The 14,603-nt window shown below is 45.0% G+C and overlaps 1 protein-coding gene and 5 non-coding genes across 6 annotated transcripts in view; 5 read left to right on the plus strand and 1 right to left on the minus strand.

Moving 5' to 3' along the window:
- Positions 1–14,603, minus strand: part of LOC119967855 (probable G-protein coupled receptor 139) — a 150,318-nt gene that overhangs the window by 2,625 nt on the left and 133,090 nt on the right. The window lies entirely within an intron of this gene.
- trnak-uuu lies at positions 9,286–9,358 on the plus strand. Its single transcript has one exon. It is a non-coding gene; the product is annotated as a tRNA-Lys (tRNA).
- On the plus strand, positions 9,801–9,874 carry trnat-ugu. Its single transcript has one exon. It is a non-coding gene; the product is annotated as a tRNA-Thr (tRNA).
- trnak-uuu lies at positions 10,939–11,011 on the plus strand. The gene has a single exon. It is a non-coding gene; the product is annotated as a tRNA-Lys (tRNA).
- trnat-agu lies at positions 11,455–11,528 on the plus strand. The gene has a single exon. It is a non-coding gene; the product is annotated as a tRNA-Thr (tRNA).
- Positions 12,595–12,667, plus strand: trnak-uuu. The gene has a single exon. It is a non-coding gene; the product is annotated as a tRNA-Lys (tRNA).

Consider the following 14,603-nt stretch of genomic DNA (forward strand, 5'->3'; position numbering starts at 1 on the left):
GATACAGAATAAGACATAGGCACTGTGGTTAGGTGATCCGCGACATTTAGTCACCTGCTTCAGTAGAATTCTGCAGCGACAGGGAACCTTAAATGCCTTCTTCACAAAGCTACGATGTTCTTCTAATTGGTTTCCGCTTCGCTATTTGATTCAACGGGACATAACATTACACTGAATGCAACAATTGTAACCTGGAGCAGTAGATGCAGCAGAATATAACCACACGGAGAATTCCCAAAATTTATTGTATTCATATAATTGAAGTGTGAGTGTATAACTGTAATAATTCGACCAAAGTTACCATAATAAGAATTCATCCACAGAATAATAGCACAAACACCGCATATACGGGCTTAATTAACAAAATTTATCTGTGGTACTTACCTGGCACACCAACAATTGCAAGAATCGTATAAAATATTTTTCTGACCCATTGAATTGGTCGATGCATTTTTGCGCCAATTCAATCTGTCCCTTTGAGCAGTCGACTGTGTTTTGTATTAAAGTCTGGGTGATATATTCCTTTTGCTCTAACTTTATACACTCCAGGATCTCCATGGAGATACTGACATTGCAAAATTATTCAGATTGTTTTTTTTCTGAAACGTTTAACACACAGATTACGACATCTGTGACAATTCTCTGTTGAGGTAATGTGCGTTGAGGCATCGGGATTTAATTGAACCACATTATTCCTCATTGACTGGACACATTCTAATAATTGGAAGGTGTGTTAAACAGCGATGGGAATTTTCCAGTAAACATCATGACTCCTATCGCTTGATCTCATACTGTCTCAGAGATTTTTCATATAACTTTAAAATTCATATAAATATAAAGTTACTGTACCCAAATTGTTTTCAATTAAGGAGAAATGTAGCCTGGCCTATCCCTACATCTTTGTGTTTTGAGGGTGAGATCCACGCAGTCCCCTGGAGAATGTATACTGTTTCAGAGGTGGCATTCATTCTGATTGACCATTCTGTCATTAAATCCCTAACATCAGAGTCTCTTTTCAGACACTCTGTATTCGGAAATGTGGCTGTTCTATTTACCTGGCCCAATTCATTTCAATTATTATTTGAGTGGAAACAAATGACATCATGTTTGTAACTCTGCTGTTGGCCATTCTGTCCATTTGTCAATGTCGGCTCCCTGCAAAACCAACTCAGCTCAACTCACTTTCCAACCTCCTCATCGCTGTTTTGTGAATTGTTGCTTTTTCAATTTAATTCTGATTGAATATGGCTTCGCCACATTCTCAGGCCGTTCATTTTAGATTAGAGATAGAGATAGAGAAATACAGCACAGAACAGGCCCTTCGGCCCACGATGTTGCGCCGAACTTTTGTCCTAGGTTAATCATAGAATTTTGGACAATTTTTCATGGCCAATCCACCCAACCTGCACATCTTTGGACTGTGGGAGGAAACCGGAGCACCCGGAGGAAACCCACGCAGTCACGGGGATGATGTGCAGACTCCACACAGACAGTGACCCAAGTCGAAATCGAACTTGGGACCCTGGAGCTGTGAAGCAATTGTGCTATCCACAATGCTACCGTGCTGCCCTTAAGAAGTTAACCTACACTCCATTATTCTACCCTAATCCAAGTACCTATCCAATAGCCGCTTGAAGGTCCCTAACTTTTCCGACTCAACTACTACCACAGGCAGTGCATTCCATGCCCCCACTACTCTCTGGGTAAAGAACCTACCTCTGACATCCCCTCTATATCTTCCACCATTTATCTTAAATTTATGTCCCCTTGTAATGGTGTGTTCCACCCGGGGAAAAAGTCTCTGACTGTCTACTCTATCTATTCCCCTGATCATCTTATAAACCTCTATCAATTTGCCCCTCATCCTTCTCCGTTCGAATGAGAAAAGGCCTAGCACCCTCAACCTTTCCTCGTATGACCTACTCTCCATTCCAGGCAACATCCTGGTAAATCTCCTTTGCACCTTTTCCAAAGCTTCCACATCCTTCCTAAAATGAGGTGACCAGAACTGCACGCAGTACTTCAAATGTGGCCTGACCAAGGTTTTGTACAGCTGCATCATCACCTCACGGCTCTTAAATTCAATCCCTCTGCTAATGAACGCTAGCACACCATAGGCCTTCTTCACAGCTCTATCCACTTGAGTGGCAACTTTCAAAGAACTATGAACATAGACCCCAAGATCTCTCTGCTCCTCCACATTGCCTAGAACCCTACCGTTAACCCTGTATTCCGCATTCAGATTTGTCCTTCCAAAATGGACAACCTCACACTTGTCAGGGTTAAACACCATCTGCCACTTCTCAGCCCAGCTCTGCATTCTATCTATGTCTCTTTGAAGCCGACAACAGCCCTCCTCACTATCCACAACTCCACCAATCTTCGTATCATCTGCAAATTTACTGACCCACCCTTCAACTCCCTCATCCAAGTCGTTAATGAAAATCACAAACAGCAGAGGACCCAGAACTGATCCCTGCGGTACGCCACTGATAACTGGGATCCAGGCTGAATATTTACCATCCACCACCACTCTCTGTCTTCTATCGGTTAGCCAGTTTGTTATCTAACTGGCCAAATTTCCCACTATCCCATGCCTCCTTACTTTCTGCATAAGCCTACCATGGGGAACCTTATCAAATGCCTTACTAAAATCCATGTACACTACATCCACTGCTTTACCTTCATCCACATGCTTGGTCACCTCCTCAGAGAATTCAATAAGACTTGTAAGGCAAGACCTACCCCTCACAAATCCGTGCTGACTATCCCTAATCAAGCAATGCCTTTCCAGATGCTCAGAAATCCTATCCCTCAGTACCCTTTCCATTACTTTGCCTACCACCGAAGTAAGACTAACTGGCCTGTAATTCCCAGGGTTATCCCTATTCCTTTTTTTGAACAGGGGCACGACATTCGCCACTCTCCAATCCTCTGGCACCACCCCTGTTGACAGCGAGGACGAAAAGATCATTGCCAACGGCTCTGCAATTTCATTTCTTGCTTCCCATAGAATCCTTGGATATATCCCGTCAGGCCCGGGGGACTTGTCTATCCTCAAGTTTTTCAAAACGCGCAACACATCTTCCTTCCTGACAAGTATCTCCTCAAGCTTATCAGTCTGCTTCACGCTGTCCTCTCCAACAATATGGCCCCTCTCGTTTGTAAATACTGAAGAAAAATACTTCTTCAAGACCTCTCCTATCTCTTCAGACTCAATATACAATCTCCCGCTACTGTCCTTAATCGGACCTACCCTCGCTCTAGTCATTCTCATATTTCTCACATATGTGTAAAAGGCCTTGGGGTTTTCCTTGATCCTACCCGCCAAAGATTTTTCATGCCCTCTCCTAGCTCTCCTAATCCCTTTCTTCAGTTCCCTCCTGGCTATCTTGTATCCCTCCAGCGCCCTGTCTGAACCTTGTTTCTTCAGCCTTACATAAGTCTCCTTCTTCCTCTTAACAAGACATTCAACCTCTCTTGTCAACCATGGTTCCCTCACTCGACCATCTCTTCCCTGCCTGCCATACATATCAAAGACACACAGTACCTGTTCCTTGAACAAGTTCCACATTTCACTTGTGTCCTTCCCTGACAGCCTATGTTCCCAACTTCTGCACTTCAATTCTTGTCTGGCAGCATTGTATTTACCCTTCCCCCAATTATAAACCTTGCCCTGTTGCTCGCACCTATCCCTCTCCATTACTAAAGTGAAAGTCACAGAATTGTGGTCACTACCTCCAAAATGCTCCCCCACTAACAAATCTATCACCTGCCCTGGTTCGTTACCAAGCACTAAATCCAATATGGCCTCCCCTCTGGTCGGACAATCTACATACTGTGTTAGAAAAGCTTCCTGGACACACTGCACAAACACTACCCCATCCAAACTATTCGATCTAAAGAGTTTCCACTCAATGTTTGGGAAGTTGAAGTCGCCCATGACTACTACCCTGTGACTTCTGCACCTTTCCAAAATCTGTTTCCCAATCTGTTCCTCCACATCTCTGCTGCTATTGGGGGGCCTATAGAAAACTCCCAACAAGGTGACTGCTCCTTTCCTATTTCTAACTTCAACCCATATTACCTCAGTAGGCAGATCCCCCTTGAACTGCCTTTCTGCAGCTGTTATACTATCTCTAATTAACAATGCCACCCCCCCCCCCCCCCACCTCTTTTACCATCCTCCCTAATCTTGTTGAAACATCTATAACCAGGGACCTCCAACAACCATTTCTGCCCCTCTTCTATCCAAGTTTCCGTGATGGCCACCACATCGTAGTCCCAAGTACAGATCCATGCGTTAAGTTCACCCACCTTATTCCTGATGCTTCTTGCATTAAAGTGTACACACTTCAACCCATCTCCTTGCCTACAAGTACTCTCCTTTGTCATTGTTACCTTCCCCACTTCATCACTCCGTGCTTTGGCGTCCTGACTATTGTCTACCTTAGTTGCTGGACTATAGATCCGGTTCCCATTCCCCTGCCAAATTAGTTTAAACCCTCCCGAAGAGTACTAGAAAACCTCCCCCCCAGGATATTGGTGCCCCTCTGGTTCAGATGCAACCCGTCCTGCTTGTACAGGTCCCACCTTCCCCAGAATGCGCTCCAATTATCCAAATACCTGAAGCCCTCCCTCCTACACCATTCCTGCAGCCACGTGTTCAACTGCACTCTCCCTATTCCTAGCCTCGCTATCACGTGGCACCGGCAACAAACCAGAGATGACAACTCTGTCTGTCCTGGCCTTTAACTTCCAGCCTAACTCCCTAAACTTGTTTATTACCTCCACACCCTTTTTCCTACCTACATCGTTGGTACCAATGTGCACCACGACTTCTGGCTGCTCACCCTCCCCCTTCAGGATCCTGAAGACACGATCAGAGACATCCCTGGCCCTGGCACCCGGGAGGCAACATACCTTTCGGGAGTCTCGCTCGCGACCACAGAACCTCCTATCTATTCCCCTAACCATTGAATCTCCTATTGTTATTGCTTTTCTATGCTAACCCCTTCCCTTCTCTCCCCAGAGCCAGACTCAGTGCCAGAGACCTGGCCGCTGGGGCCTTCCCCCGGTAATTCATCCCCCCCAACAGCATCCAAAACGGTATACTTGTTTTGAAGGGGAACGGCCACGAGGGATCCCTGCACTGTCTGCCTGTCAGTTTTCTTTCCCCTGACTGTAACCCAGCTACTCTTGTCCAGTACCTTTGGTGTGGCTAACCATGTACCTTGTAAAGCCACCAGAGAAGGAGTGTAACAACGGTTCAGCAAACTTATTCTGGAGATCACTGTTTTAGGGAGACAGGTTGGGCAACCTCGGCCTCTATTCTCTCGAGGTTCGAAGAATCGGAGGTAACCGCATTGAAACCAAAAGAGTCCTTAGATCAAAGGACAGGGTAGATGCAGATAAGATGTTCCCCAAGTTTGTTGAGTCGAGGGGCACAATTTCACAATATAATGAATGGCACTTTGGAACAAGGTGAGTCGGAATTTCTTCACATAAAAGACTGTTAATCTTTGAAATTGTCTACCCCCCCCCCCCCCCCCCCCCCCCCCCCCCACCCCAGAGGGCTGTGGAAGATTACTAACTGAGTATGGATAACGTAGACATTCATACATTTCAGACTGACAATAACGTTAGGGTATTCTCATGGGCTTTCCACACATTAGCTTCGCAGTGTGCCCCGCATCTCTCTCTCTCTCCAGCCCCCACCCTTCCAACATACACATAATGGCCTGGGCCCCACGCTGCAAGGCTCTGTGCTTCTTTTTTTCCCTCTAAAATTAGGGTACCCAATTTTTTTTTTTGCAAATAAGGGGCAATTGAGTGTGGCCAATCTACCCACCGTTTGGCTTTGTGGTGATGAGACCCATGCAGACGCGGGGTACGGGGAGAATGTGCAAACTCCACGCGGCCAGTGACCCGAGGCCCGGGTTGAACCCAAGTCAATAGCGTTGTGAGGCAGCACAGCTAATCCTGCTCCACAGTGCCGCCACCGCTGTGTGTTTTATTGAAGGTGCGCCGTTGCTCCATGGGAGACACACTATCCAATTTCTCTGGCTTCATCTTTGGCAGTTTGCACACTGTCCGATATCACTGGCTCCATCCTCCCCGGGTTACACACCGTCTGATCTCACTGACTCCATCCTCCCCGGGTTACACACTGTCTGATCTCACTGGCTCCATCCACCCTGGGTTACACACTGTCTGATCTCACTGGCTCCATCCTCCCCGGGTTACACACTGTCTGATCTCACTGGCTCCATCCACCCTGGGTTACACACTGTCTGATCTCACTGGCTCCATCCTCCCCGGGTTACACACCGTCTGATCTCACTGGCTCCATCCACCCTGGGTTACACACTGTCTGATCTCACTGGCTCCATCCTCCCCGGGTTACACACTGTCTGATCTCACTGACTCCATCCTCCCCGGGTTACACACTGTCTGATCTCACTGGCTCCATCCTCCCCGGGTTACATACTGTCTGATCTCACTGACTCCATCCTCCCCGGGTTACACACTGTCTGATCTCACTGACTCCATCCTCCCCGGGTTACACAAGGTCCGATCCCACTGGCTCCATCCTCCCCGGGTTACACACTGTCTGAACTCACTGGCCCCATCCTCCCTGGGTTGCACACTGACTGATCTCACTGGCTCCTTCCTCCCCGGGTTACACACTGTCTGATCTCACTGGCTCCATCCTCCCCGGGTTACACACTGTCTGATCTCACTGGCACCATCCTCCCCGGGTTACACACTGTCTGATCTCACTGTCTCCATCCTCCCCTGGTTACACACTGTCTGATCTCACTGGCTCCATCCTCCCTGGGTAACACACTGTCTAATCTCACTGACTCCATCCTCGCCGGGTTACACAATGTCTGATCTCACTGGCTCCAGCCTCCGCGGGTTGCACACTGTCTGATCTCACTGGCCCGATCCTCCCCGGGTTACACACTGTCTGATCTCACTGGCTCCATCCTCCCTGAGTTACACACTGTCTGATCTCACTGGCCCGATCCTCCCCGGGTTACACACTGTCTGATCTCACTGACTCCATCCTCCCCGGGTTACACACTGTCTGATCTCACTGGCTCCATCCTCCCCGGGTTACACACTGTCTGATCTCACTGGCTCCATCCTCCCCGGGTTCCACACTGTCTGATCTCACTGCCTGCATTCTCCCCGGGTTACACACTGTCTGATCTCACTGCCTGCATCATCCCCGGGTTACACACGGTCTGATCTCACTGGTTCCATCCTCCCGGGTTACACACTGTCTGATCTCTGCTTGTGAGGAAAATGAGCTGGAGAGGACGAATTTCCAATGAAGAAAATTCAAAAGATACAATATGAGAGTTTGAAGTGAGCAATCAGGTATTTTTATGAATGGGCCCTGGTAGCTCAGTCGGAAAAAACATTTAAAATGCAGGATTATTTATGTAAAGTGGAAGAATCGTGACAATGTTGTGTTTGCCCAATTGCAACAGCCATCAAGAAGTTTTGCTAGATTTTCGGTTAATGTAAAAACTCGCTCCTGGTCATGTCCTGCATTATGCCACTATAGTTTTCTGGTCATGTTTAATCACTTCAAAATTCGTAAAATATTTCCTGTTTGTTTACTTCTTCCTGCAGAACTGCTATAAATTAATAACTTTCAGAAATAACTGCACTTTTTACAGTTTCAAAAGCCCATTGCAGATGAATATTTTAGTTTGAACGCTCAAAGTCAGCATGAGAAATCAACAACACTGATGTTTAATCAAAATAATTGAAATCTGTTCTAAACTTGTCAACCCACTTTCAAGGTTGGTGCTGTGGCTTAGATGGTTATAGCGCCTGTCGAGTAAACAGGAGATCCTGAGTTCAGCAGTGCCTTTGGGTCAAAGCAAGAAGCCTGTGAAGAAATGCTCACAATTCAATGGTGAATGCAGGACACATTGGTAAAATATCTATGGGACCGACCTTGTAGTTTGCTTTACCTTGATTTTTGTCAAACTTTATTCAACATTCCACAGCTCCCATATTTCATGCAACTTCCATTTTCCTCACCTACTCCATTGCTTGTACTCCTCGCTTCAGCTCTGAGTAAAGATCACACGGATTTTAAACATTAACACTGTGTCTGGCTCCAAAGATATCCTCTCATTTTCTGAGCCTCAATCCTATCATTTTTAGACTCGCACGCAGAGTCGCAGCTTCCGCAGTATTTTCCTTTGGATGCATGACAGGATTTACCTGAGGAATTCCAGAAGGAACATTTTGGCTGTTTCTCAGCGATATCTGTGAGCAACGATTGAATGATTAAATGCTTTACTCTGATGAAGAGTGACCCAGCCTCGAAATATTAGCTCGGTTCTCTCTTCACAGATGCTGCCAGACCCACTGATATTTTCCATCATTTCCTGTTTTTTTTTCAGATTTCACATCCACAGTAATTTGCTTTTATATTGAACGATTTATGTTGCTGCATGTTAGCAAGAACGAATCGGGCGGGATAAATGATGGGGCGTTTTCCATGAAGATGTGGTGCAGACACACTTTTACACCCTGAAACTTTGCAATTTGCATAATTTGCTCCTTTACTAGATGGGTTTACTTGCGTTCATGCTCTGCCACAACAAACATCAGATGACACCCCTTATTCTATCTCTAAAAATAGAATCTGTGTCTCTGTAGCTTCCCACTCATTTCTTACCAAACTAAATGTAATCTTCAATGTCTCGAAGTACCAGTGCAGGTCCCTGGGTAACAACAGTTGTCACATCACAAGTCACTGGTGCAACGCAAGTACAAGCTGAAGAATTTGAGAAAGGAAGCCAAAGGAAGGCTGCCGCTCTGCTTGTGAGGAAAATGAGCAGGAGAGGCTGAATTACCATATAAGAAAAATCAAAAGATGCAATATGAGAGTTTGAAGTGAGCAATGAGGTACGTTTCCAAATGGGCCCTCGTAGCTCAGTCGGTAGAACATTAAACTTTTAATCTGAGGGCCCAGGGTTTAGGTCCCTATCACAGCTTTCATTTTGTCTCAAGGCGTTTGCTCCCCAATGAACAGGAGGAAAAAAGAATTAAAAATGCAGGATGATTGATGAAAAGTGGAAGAATCGTGACAATGTTGGTAAAAAGCAAGTACAAGCTGAAGAATTTGAGAAAGGAAGGCTGCCGTTCTGCTTGTGAGGAAAATGTGCAGGAGAGGCTGAATTACCAAATAAGGAAATTCAAAAGGTACAATATGAGAGTTTGAAGTGAGCAATGAGAAATTTTTAAGAATGGGTCCTGGTAGCTCAGTCGATAGAGCATCAGACTTTTAATCTGAGGGCCCAGGGTTCAAGTCCTTGTCAGGGCTTTCAGTTTGTCTCAAGGCGCTGTCCCCCAATGAACAGTAGGAAAAAAGAATAGAAAATGCAGGATGATTTATGAAAAGTGGAAGAATCGTGACAATGTTGTGTTTGCCAAATTGCAACAGCCATCAAGAAGTTTTGCTAGATTCTCAGTTAATGTAAAAACTCGATCCTGGTCTTGTCCTGCATTATATCACTATAGTTTTCTGGTCATGTTTAATCACTTCAAAATTCATAAATATTTCCTGTTTGTTTACTTCTTTCCTTGCAGGACTGCTATAAATTAATAACTTTCAGATATTACTGCAATTTTTACACTTTCAAAAGCCCATTGCAGATGAATATTTTAATTTGCACTCTCAAAGTCAGCATAAGAAATCAACAATACTGGTGTTTAATCAAAATAATTGAAATCTGTTCTAAACTTGCAAGCCCACAATCAAGGTTGGTGCTGTGGCTTAGATGGTTAAAGTGCCTGTCTTGTAAACAGGAGATCCTGAGTTCAAATCTCAGCAGTGCCTTTGGGTCAAAGCTTGGAGCCTGTGAAGAATTGTTCCCAATTCAATGGTGAATGCAGAACACGTTGGCAGAATATCTGTGGCACCGAACTTCTAGTTTGCTTTACCTTGATTTTTGTCAAACTTTATTCAACCTTCCATAGCTCCCATATTTCATGCAATTCCATTTTCCTCACCTACTCCATTGCATGTACTCCTCGCTTCAGCTCTGAGTAAAGATCACACGGATTTTAAACATTAACACTGTGTCTGGCTCCAAAGATATCCTCTCATTTTCTGACCCTCAATCCTATCATTTTAAGACTCGCACGCAGAGTCGCAGCTTCCACAGTATTTTCCTTTGGATGCATGACAGGATTTACCTGAGGAATTCCAGAAGGAACATTTTGACTGTTTCTCAGCAATATCTGTGAGCAACGATTGAATGATTAAATGCTTTACTCTGATGAAGAGTGACCCAGCCTCGAAATATTAGCTCGGTTCTCTCATCACAGATGCTGCCAGACCCACTGATATTTTCCATCATTTCCTGTTTTTTTTTTCAGATTTCACATCCACAGTAATTTGCTTTTATATTGAACGATTTATGTTGCTGCATGTTAGCAAGAACGAATCGGGCGGGATAAATGATGGGGCGTTTTCCATGAAGATGTGGTGCAGACACACTTTTACACCCTGAAACTTTGCAATTTGCATAATTTGCTCCTTTACTAGATGGGTTTACTTGCGTTCACGCTCTGCCACAACAAACATCAGATGACACCCTTTATTCTTTCTCTAAAATAAAATCTGTGTCTCTGTTGCTTCCCACTCATCTCTCACCAATCAAAATGTAATCTTCAATGTCTCGAAGTACCAGTGCAGGTCCCTGGGTAACAACAGTTGTCACATCACAAGTCACTGGTAAAAAGCAAGTACAAGCTGAAGAATTTGAGAAGGGAGCCAAAGGAAGGCTGCCGCTCTGCTTGTGAGGAAAATGAGCAGGAGAGGCTGAATTACCAATGAAGAAAATTCAAAAGGTACAATATGAGAGTTTGAAGTGAGCAATGAGGACTGTTTAAGAATGGGCTCTGGTAGCTCAGTCGGTAGAGCATCAGACTTTTAATCTGAGGGCCCAGGGTTCAAGTCCCTGTCAGGGCTTTCAGTTTGTCTCAAGGTGCTTGCTCCCCAATGAACAGTAGGAAAAAAGAATAGAAAATGCAGGATGATTTATGTAAAGTGGAAGAATCGTGACAATGTTGGGTTTGCCAAATTGCAACAGCCATCAAGAAGTTTTGCCAGATTTTCGGTTAATGTAAAAACTCGCTCCTGGTCTTGTCCTGCATTATACCACTATAGTTTTCTGGTCATGTTTAATCACTTCAAAATTCGTAAAATATTTCCTGTTTGTTTACTTCTTCCCTGCAGGACTGCTATAAATTAATAACTTTCAGAAATTACTGCAATTTTTACACTTTCAAAAGCCCATTGCAGATGAATATTTTAATTTGCACTCTCAAAGTCAGCATAAGAAATCAACAATACTGGTGTTTAATCAAAATAATTGAAATCTGTTCTAAACTTGCAAGCCCACAATCAAGGTTGGTGCTGTGGCTTAGATGGTTAAAGTGCCTGTCTAGTAAACAGGAGATCCTGAGTTCAAATCTCAGCAGTGCCTTTGGGTCAAAGCTTGGAGCCTGTGAAGAAATGTTCCCAATTCAATGGTGAATGCAGAACACGTTGGCAGAATATCTGTGGCACCGAACTTCTAGTTTGCTTTACCTTGATTTTTGTCAAACTTTATTCAACCTTCCATAGCTCCCATATTTCATGCAAATTCCATTTTCCTCACCTACTCCATTGCATGTACTCCTCGCTTCAGCTCTGAGTAAAGATCACACGGATTTTAAACATTAACACTGTGTCTGGCTCCAAAGATATCCTCTCATTTTCTGACCCTCAATCCTATCATTTTTAGACTCGCACGCAGAGTCGCAGCTTCCGCAGTATTTTCCTTTGGATGCATGACAGGATTTACCTGAGGAATTCCAGAAGGAACATTTTGGCTGTTTCTCAGCGATATCTGTGAGCAACGATTGAATGATTAAATGCTTTACTCTGATGAAGAGTGACCCAGCCTCGAAATATTAGCTCGGTTCTCTCTTCACAGATGCTGCCAGACCCACTGATATTTTCCATCATTTCCTGTTTTTTTTTCAGATTTCACATCCACAGTAATTTGCTTTTATATTGAACGATTTATGTTGCTGCATGTTAGCAAGAACGAATCGGGCGGGATAAATGATGGGGCGTTTTCCATGAAGATGTGGTGCAGACACACTTTTACACCCTGAAACTTTGCAATTTGCATAATTTGCTCCTTTACTAGATGGGTTTACTTGCGTTCACGCTCTGCCACAACAAACATCAGATGACACCCTTTATTCTATCTCTAAAAATAAAATCTGTGTCTCTGTTGCTTCCCACTCATCTCTCACCAATCAAAATGTAATCTTCAATGTCTCGAAGTACCAGTGCAGGTCCCTGGGTAACAACAGTTGTCACATCACAAGTCACTGGTAAAAAGCAAGTACAAGCTGAAGAATTTGAGAAAGGGAGCCAAAGGAAGGCTGCCGCTCTGCTTGTGAGGAAAATGAGCAGGAGAGGCTGAATTACCAATGAAGAAAATTCAAAAGGTACAATATGAGAGTTTGAAGTGAGCAATGAGGAATGTTTAAGAATGGGCCCTGGTAGCTCAGTCGGTAGAGCATCAGACTTTTAATCTGAGGGCCCAGGGTTCAAGTCCCTGTCAGGGCTTTCAGTTTGTCTCAAGGCGCTTGCTCCCCAATGAACAGTAGGAAAAAAGAATAGAAAATGCAGGATGATTTATGTAAAGTGGAAGAATCGTGACAATGTTGGGTTTGCCAAATTGCAACAGCCATCAAGAAGTTTTGCTAGATTTTCGGTTAATGTAAAAACTCGCTCCTGGTCTTGTCCTGCATTATACCACTATAGTTTTCTGGTCATGTTTAATCACTTCAAAATTCGTAAAATATTTCCTGTTTGTTTACTTCTTCCCTGCAGGACTGCTATAAATTAATAACTTTCAGAAATTACTGCAATTTTTACACTTTCAAAAGCCCATTGCAGATGAATATTTTAATTTGCACTCTCAAAGTCAGCATAAGAAATCAACAATACTGGTGTTTAATCAAAATAATTGAAATCTGTTCTAAACTTGCAAGCTCACAATCAAGGTTGGTGCTGTTGCTTAGATGGTTAAAGTGCCTGTCGAGTAAACAGGAGATCCTGAGTTCAAATCTCAGCAGTGCCTTTGGATCAAAGCTTGGAGCCTGTGAAGAAATGTTCCCAATTCAATGGTGAATGCAGAACACATTGGCAGAATATCTGTGGCACCGAACTTCTAGTTTGCTTTACCTTGATTTTTGTCAAACTTTATTCAACCTTCCATAGCTCCCATATTTCATGCAAATTCCATTTTCCTCACCTACTCCATTGCATGTACTCCTCGCTTCAGCTCTGAGTAAAGATCACACGGATTTTTTTTTTTTAAATAAACAATTTTATTGAGGTAGTTTTTGGCTTTATAAACAGTTACAGACATCATCAGAAAGGAAGCAAAAAAGGCAAAAATGTGCAAACATCCACGTACTTTCAATACTTCCATCGTACCGTATTGCACAAGCCCGCTCCCCTCCCACCCGTACTACCCGCCATATTTTCCCGCCTACTCTACTCTACCCCCCCCCCCCCCCCCCACCCCCCCGGCTGACGCTCACTCTCCCGCAAAGAAGTCAATAAATGGTTGCCACCTTCGGGTGAACCCCTGCACAGATCCCCTCAAGGCGAACTTAATTTTTTCCATCCCCAGGAAACTTGACATGTCCGCAAGCCACCACTCAGTCTTCGGGGGCTTTGAGTCCCTCCACGCCAATAATATTCGTCGCCGGGCTATCAGGGAAGCAAAGGCCAGCACATCGGCCGCTTTCTCCCCCTGGACGCCCGGGTCTTCCGAAACCCCAAAAATTGCCACCCCTGGACTCATCACCACCCTTGTTTTTAGCACCTGGGACATGACCCCCGCAAATCCCTCCCAGTACCCCCTCAGCTCAGGGCATGCCCAAAACATGTGCACATGGTTCGCTGGTCCTCCCGCGCACCTAGCGCATTTGTCCTCTATCCCGAAAAATTTGCTCATCCGAGCCACCGTCATATGGGCCCGGTGAACGACCTTAAATTGGATCAGCCCGAGCCTAGCACATGTCGCGGTCGAGTTTACCCTACTCAGGGCCTCTGCCCACAGCCCATCCTCCATTTCCCCGCCTAGCTCCTCCTCCCATTTAAGTTTCAGTTCCTCTGTCTGGGACCTTTCCTCCCTCATGAGCACCTGATAAATACCCGAGATTCTACCCTCCCCTTCGTCCCTCCCAGAGACTATTCTGTCTAGGATCCCCATTGGCGGGAGGCGCGGGAAAGATGGGACCTGTCTACAAACAAAGTCCCGCAACTGTAGGTATCTAAAATCATTTCCCCTTACCAACCCAAATTTCTCCTCCAAGCTCCTCAAACTCGCGAAGCTCCCTTCCAGGAACATATCACCCACCCTTCCCGCCCCTGCTCGCCGCCATACTCGGAACCCCCCATCCATACTGCCGGGGGCAAACCGATGGTTGTCGCAGATTGGCACCCAGACAGACGCCCCCATCTCCCCCACATGCCTCCTCCACTGGCC

Source organism: Scyliorhinus canicula, chromosome 6, assembly GCF_902713615.1.
Source record: "Scyliorhinus canicula chromosome 6, sScyCan1.1, whole genome shotgun sequence".
In the NCBI taxonomy this organism is placed as follows: Eukaryota; Metazoa; Chordata; class Chondrichthyes; order Carcharhiniformes; family Scyliorhinidae; genus Scyliorhinus; species Scyliorhinus canicula.